The sequence below is a fragment of the Erpetoichthys calabaricus genome, chromosome 4, assembly GCF_900747795.2.
Source record: "Erpetoichthys calabaricus chromosome 4, fErpCal1.3, whole genome shotgun sequence".
Lineage (NCBI taxonomy): Eukaryota > Metazoa > Chordata > Cladistia > Polypteriformes > Polypteridae > Erpetoichthys > Erpetoichthys calabaricus.
In genome coordinates, this window is record NC_041397.2 from 245010797 (window position 1) to 245018296 (window position 7500).

Genomic DNA, 7500 nt, shown 5'->3' on the forward strand with positions numbered 1-7500 from the left:
TACATTTTTGGACAATATAATCAGTCCAGCATAGTTTTCAGATGCTTCTGTAGCCCTCAGTGGACCATTGCACCATTATAATCCACTCAAAACTTGTTCACTTCCCACTTCCCCGTTGACTTTAATGCATTATGGCACAGCAGTAGCGCTACTGCCTTACATCCCGGGTCCTCCCTGTGTGTTAGTGCTTTGAGTAGTGAGAAAAGCGGCATATAAATTAATATATGATATGGTTTTATATATATCAGACCCAGAAAACACTGTGCCTGCAGTTTTAACAGCACTTTCAGATTTTCAAAAGATCAGAATTAATTTGAATAAAAGTATACTCATTCCAGTGAATTCACAAGCATATAATATTAGATTGGACACCCTACCTTTTACCATAACAGATCAGTTTAAATACCTAGGGGTAAATATCACAAGTAAACATAAAGCTCTTTATCAATAAAATGTCACCGTCTGTATGGAAAAAATTAAGCAAGACTTGCATAGATGGTCAACCCTTCATCTCACTCTAGCCGGAAGAATTAACGTTGTTAAGATGAATATTCTTCCTAAGCTTCTTTTTTATTTCAAAACATCCTAAAATATATCAACAAATCATCTTTTAAGCAATTAGATTCAACCATAACCTCATTTATTTGGAACTCAAAACATTCACGTATCCGAAGAGCAACCCTACAAAGACCTCAGGCAGAAGGTGGCATGGCTCTACCTAATTCTCAGTTTTATCACTGGGCAGCAAACATACAAGCCATAAAAACCTGGACACAAATAAATGAACATACACAGGCCTGGTCCGCAATAGAAGTAAAATCCTGCAGCACTTCTTTATATTCCCTGCTCTGCGCTCCAATAAATGCAAGTTATCACAAATATACTAATAACCCAATTGTGCTTCACTCACTCAGAACATGGAACCAATTTAGAAAGCAATTTAAGATGGAAAATCTTCTATCTGTGGCACCCCTGCAAGAGAACCACCTCTTTCAACCCTCGCAAACATATCCAGTTTTTAATATCTTGAAAAGATTTGGGATTAAATTGCTCAGAGATCTTTATATAGACAATATCTTTGCATCCTTTGAACAATTTCATTCCAAATTTAACCTTCCAGCTACACATTTCTTTCACTATCTTCAAATTAGAAACTTTGTTACACAGAAACTGCCCGATTTTTCTCATCTTGTACCCTCCACCATGCTGGAAAAAATACTGCTCAACTTCGAGGACTTAGACACCATTTCTGCAATATATAAAATTTTATTAGAGTCCCTTCCTTTTAAAGATCCAAGAGGACAATGGGAAAAAGATCTCTTGATTCATATATCAGAAAAGGAGTGGAAGGTAGCAATGCAGAGAATTCACTCGAGCTCCATAGGCGCAAAGCATAGAATTATTCAACTCAAAATTATATATCGAGCTCATCTGTCTCGCTTAAAACTGTCGAAAATGTTTCCAGGGCAGGATCCAACCTGCGAACGCTGCAACCAAGCTCCTGCCTCACTGAGTCACATGTTTTGGGCATGCACCAAATTAACATCATTTTGGACCAAAATTTTTAAGTGCCTCTCAGACAGTCTTGGTATCACAATCCCTCCTAACCCATTAACAGCTGTGTTCGGTGTTCTTCCAGATGGACTTGAATTGGAGAAGGACAAGCAAACTGTGATTGCATTCACTACACTTTTGGCACGCAGACTGATTTTGTTAAATTGGAAGAATCCTAACTCTCCTCTAATAAGTCAGTGGGAAACCGATGTTTTATATTATTTGAAATTGGAAAAAATCAAATTCTCAGTTAGGGGATCTGTACAGAATTTTTTCAAAACCTGGCAGAATTTAATCAATAATATTTTAGAATAGTGTCCTGCGGTGGGTTGGCACCCTGCCTGGGACTGGTTCCTGCCTTGTGCCCTGTGTTGGCTGGGATTGGCTCCAGCAGACCCCCGTGACCCTGTGTTCGGATTCAGCGGGTTGGAAAATGGATGGATGGATGGATAGAAAGTAACACTTAAAATTCACACTGCAAAAATCAAAAACGCTGAGCAAAAATTTTTCTGTCAAAATGTCTTAAGGGGAAAATTGTTGCCAAGAACTGATATTTCAATGATTAATACTACCATCATTTTGAAATGCTCAGACATCCTGACTGATCGCAAAGTGAAAGTCTCATGTGAAGCACCAGTATGTTCTGAAGCATGTCAGTTTTAAAAATTCTTTTCCACCACAATCTAGGCCTGGCACAGGATAATTGAGACCTTGAAATCAAGTAACATACCATAGCAGGAAAATACTCACTCCTTCATTACCTCAAAAAGGTAGTGTTTCCCTAGAAACTGCATGGATATATGCTAAACACTGATATGAAGGTATTAAAAGAGTGCATTGTCAATATTTATTGGAGCTTGCTACACACTCTTAAAAATTAATGTGCCAATGTGGTTCTTCAGAGTGATGCCACAGATAACCATCTTTGGTTTTCTAAAGAACCATCCACATGAAGGTTCCTTAAGGATCCTTTATTTATTTAGATAAATAACAGGTCCCTTGAATAAAATGACAATAAATTTGTAACACAAATGGATTCCTGATTTTAAGGGAACTCTTAAAATAATACAAGCTATCTGTACTCTGCCAGGTAGCCTAGTAGACATTAAAGATTTCTTATTTTTCCACATTAGGAATTTTTTCAAAGCCTAAAGACACAATTTTTGTTTTTGCAAAGAACTGTCACAGAGTGAAATGGTTGTTTGTCAAGCAGTGGCTCAACAAAGAAACACACATCCCAGTAAAGTGCCATTTTAGTACCTTTATTAATAAGAGGGCAGATAAAATGGTGGACAAACTCATTAAATCTGTGAAACAGGCATCTCTGTCAGCCATGTTTTGGAAAAGAATATCTAAAATCAGGTGACAGATGATGTCAGTTAGACTGAGTATATATCTTTAGTAACTAATCCATTGACAAAAATGCAAATGTTGTGTAACCATTTGTTTATGTCTGATATTTTGATAGAACAGAATTCAGAGAGGAACAACAGGCACAAATGTGGGGAAGTAGGTAAGGTTACTAGAGCATGGACCATGGATCTACAACAGAAAGAGTAATGTACAGCTCAGACCATAAATGTAAAACCAAGTCATGTGACTTGTAGAAATTCTCAGATGATTCTGCACTTATTGGGAATAGTGATAAGGGGAATGAGATAGAGTATAAAGTCAAAGTGGAGAGCTTTGTTCCTTGGTGCATAAAGAATTCCTGAAACTTAACATCAACAAAATCAAGGAAATACTGTAATTATTGACTTTTGCTGCACCAAATAGCCTCTAAAACCCAGTCACAATTCAGGGAGTGGATGTGGAGGTGGTGCACTTGTACAAATACATGGATGTCTACCTCAATGACAGGCTGGACTGGTCTCGTAATACAGAGGAACTATATAAGATAGGGCAGAGCAGGCTCTTCTTCCTTAGGAGAATGCATTCCTTTAGTGTGCAAAGTGACATCCCTCACATATTCTACAACACTGTGAGTTTTTGTTGTGTTGTGTTGCACTGGTAACATCACTTTAAGAGAGACCCACCAAATCATTATGAACAATGCTGCAAATCCTCTCTCTGACACACCAACTCAGCCAACAAATTATTCACCAGAAGTTTGTCAAGAAATGCTAATGGGGCTCCTTTGTACCAACAGCAATACACCTGTAGAATGCCTCACTGCGATTGTAGCTGCTAGTTTTCTTTCTTTTTATTTATTCTGGCATGTGTTCAAACCATAGTGTGTGTGCATTTTTATTTATTTATTTACTGAGCTTCTGTAAAAAGTCAAATTTCCTCCTGTTTCTCCTGCGTTCTACTCCAGCATAGCTGTCTAATTCAGTATTGGGCACCCCATGAAGGTAATGGTATGTGATTGTTAATAATGATTGTTAAGGATAAATGTCATTATGACTTCAAACTGATATTTTCTTATGGATGTGATGACACGTTCAGCTACCTTTCTGGTGCTTGTGAAATGAAGGAAGTACCTTCCTTCCACCTACCAGGCTGATTAAGTTCTCTGAGTCTTTTTCCTTGTGTGATATCATCAGTAGGATAATTAGTTCTATCCACGTAGGCCATTTCTGGGTTTCAATCAGATTTTGGTTTTCACCAATTCTAGTGCCTACAAACACTTTATACCTGCATAGGCCAGATTTTAGCCAGTTAAGTACAGTCATGGAATTGCTCCACAGGCACAACTGTCTAACACGCAGAGTGAATTTGGACAATAGCAGGTGGGAAAGCTGAGCTCCAATGAGAGCTACACAAAGCTCTAGTCTTGGCATGGAAACTGGTGTTTCGGGGCAGCACGTGAAGATGCCATTATGAATACAATGTGTACATGGTCTAGATTATCCACAGTTGGAACATGTGCCACTGATCCATAAATTCTTCTGACTCATAAGCGCAATAAGGTGTACAGCATCTTGGCAACATTATATGTTTCAAATCATTTAGTTATCTCTCCCATGTACTCCACTTGTTGCGCAAGGCTTCAGATTTAATAATGGCATCCCATTCCAAGTTAGCTTTTTACAGGTCCTGAATGAGTGCCTTTGCTCTTGCAATGTATGGAATAAGGAATCCGAGGGAGTCATATTGACTATCAAGGACTTTATAAATATGTCTCATAGATGGAAGAGTATACTCAATAATATGATGCTTGTAACTTAAACAGTCTGTATTACAGATCCACCGCAACCCATGTATGGATTACTGGGGATCTACTTTCTCTTGAGATAGCCTTAATTCACACTTCTCTGATTTAGCCTCTGGAGGAGCTCCTCAATCACTTTTGGATAATTACTAGCCCACTGTCTTATCTCCTATCCACCCTCTGTAAAAATTAATTGCTTGGCTGTAGACTTGGATGGCAAACTCTGTAAGCAGTTGTCTACATAGAATGCACTGCTAATGGAGTCGAACACCTCTTCATTACTTTCTTTATGGTCCTGTGCAGGGACTACATGTACAGTAGTTACGAATGGTAATACCTGCCATTTTTAAACATTTGGAGGCTTGCCTTTGTTCATATTTTTCCAAATAAATCTGAGCATTGATCAGTCTTCAGACAAATGATGGATGTGATGAAATATTGTTTTAGTGTCCCCACAGATAGCTACTGAATGCTCCCAAAACCTGAGAAGTGCTCCCAACAAAGATGGGCCAAGAGTGGGTCCTGGCAATAAATAATTATTTAGCACCAGTCCTTCATGCTGAAATGAACAATTAAAGACAAGCCTATATTTGTTATTATGGTGCACAATATGGTGAGGCAAATACCAGGGCTCTTCAGAAGCTTCAGTTTCTGCTCGAGTTAGAATTCTTCCATGCCCAGAATCTACCAACTGCTGGCTTTGCCCGTTATAAACCTTAGCTAGTTCTGGGTTCCTAGAAAGATGATGTTCAGTGTGCTGTAGGTTGAGTAGTACTGACTCTTTTGTGGCTTTAAAATGGGTTTCATCTTGCTTACACAATAATGATGTTGCATAACTTTGCACTACTTTGATACTTTCTTTGCTTTTGCTTGAAACAGCTCTATAGCTTGTATGTCCAACTTAGGGAAGTGTGTCCATCTGCCATAAGTGCTCTACATTTCTCATAGGCTCAGATACTGGTGCACTAAAGGATGTCAGTATGCATGAGTGATCATTTACTTGCAACTTCTGCAGGCCTGTAGGACCTTGTAAAGTCTAGCTTTAATTAGTTTGTATGGCTAATGGTGTGCCCCATGATCCCTGTGTCATTAGGTGGATTGGCCCAATCAGTTGAGGAAGGTCTACTCTGAACCAATGAGAAGCATGGGGTGGACCTTATTGATTTGTGGCAATGGAAGGCACCGTAGTTGATGGTAACACTTCTGAAGCTAGGAAATTGGGTAGACATACTCTGAGAAGCACAGACATTCTGCAGTGAATACCTGAGTGATCTTGTACATTTTATAGTGCTCTGCTACTGGAGAGATATCAAAGGAGTCTGATGCACCATTCTCCTGTAAAAAGTCCTGCCTCACTGTTCTAAGTAGTTAGTGTCTCTGCTCTATGCTCCAGCTTAAGATTCCATACAGCAAAAGGCAACATAATTGTTCTCTCTGAACGATCATCCAATATAGTACAGGCTTCAATGCAATGTCCAGCATTTTGGAGTAGCAACTTTACAATCGTTACCATCTTTACAGTCTTTACTATAATAATACGGGTAGTATGGCATAGCCTTTGATTTACCTTTTAAATTGGCACAGATTTCTATTAGGATCTCATTTCTACCGTACCATTCCACTTTGCACCAGTTATTCTTTCATACATTAAATATCACTCTAAAAATACCTATAACATAATATTGAGTATGAAAAATATATGTCAAAATGTACAATGTAATAAGAAAAAATGAAAAACATTCACAGAATGTTATTGAATTATATTCTCTTTATGAAATTCCATTTCATTTCTATTTCAGATTCCTGAAGGTTTCTTAGTCCAAGTTGTAAATACAATTGTTTAGTCAAATTGGAATTGAGTTCATTTATGAATTTACATAATTTTTGTTAGTTGTTTGAGTACGGAACCAGTCTGTTTTGTGTGAAATTTCTTTCCACAAAGTCGTCCAGGGGTGAGTTTCCCTGAAAGCTTTATAACACTAAGTGCTTTGCTACCTCATACTGAAGATTGTTTGTTAATTAGCGAGTGTTTTCTGAAACACTTTGTAACTGAACTTGTATGCATTTTTTTTTAAATTAACTAGTGAAACGACCCACTTATTATTTTCTTCAGTCACACAGAGACAGGGGTCACCCTAAGCAGATCACAAAAAACACTGTTGCTCTTATTTGGATAACAATATATTATTATTAATAATCTTCTTCTTCTTTTTTCGGCTGCTCCCGTTAGGGGTTGCCACAACGGATCATCTTCTTCCAAATCTTTCTGTACTCTGCATCTTAATCTATAATAATAAAAGGCAAAGCCCTCACTGACTGACTCACTCACTCACTGACTGACTGACTGACTCATCACTAATTCTCCAACTTCCCGTGTAGGTGGAAGGCTGAAATTTGGCAGGCTCATTCCTTACAGCTTACTTACAAAAGTTAGGCAGGTTTCATTTCGAAATTCAAAGCGTAATGGTCATAACTGGAACATATTTTTTGTCCATACACTGTAATGGAGGAGGCGGAGTCACGTATCGCGTCATCACGCCTCCTACGTAATCACGTGAACTAAAAACAAGAAAGAGATTTACAGCACGAGTCACACGCGGGAACGAAGGTAAATGACGTTAATTTTTGACTGTCTTTTAATACTGTGTAAGCATACATATTAACACATGTGCAATTAAACGTGTGCATTTACGGGGTGATTTCTCAGGCTTAAAAGCTCACCTTTTATCAAACGCGGGAACAAAGGTAACTGACGTTGTTCACTGTCTTTTAATACTGTGTAACCATACATA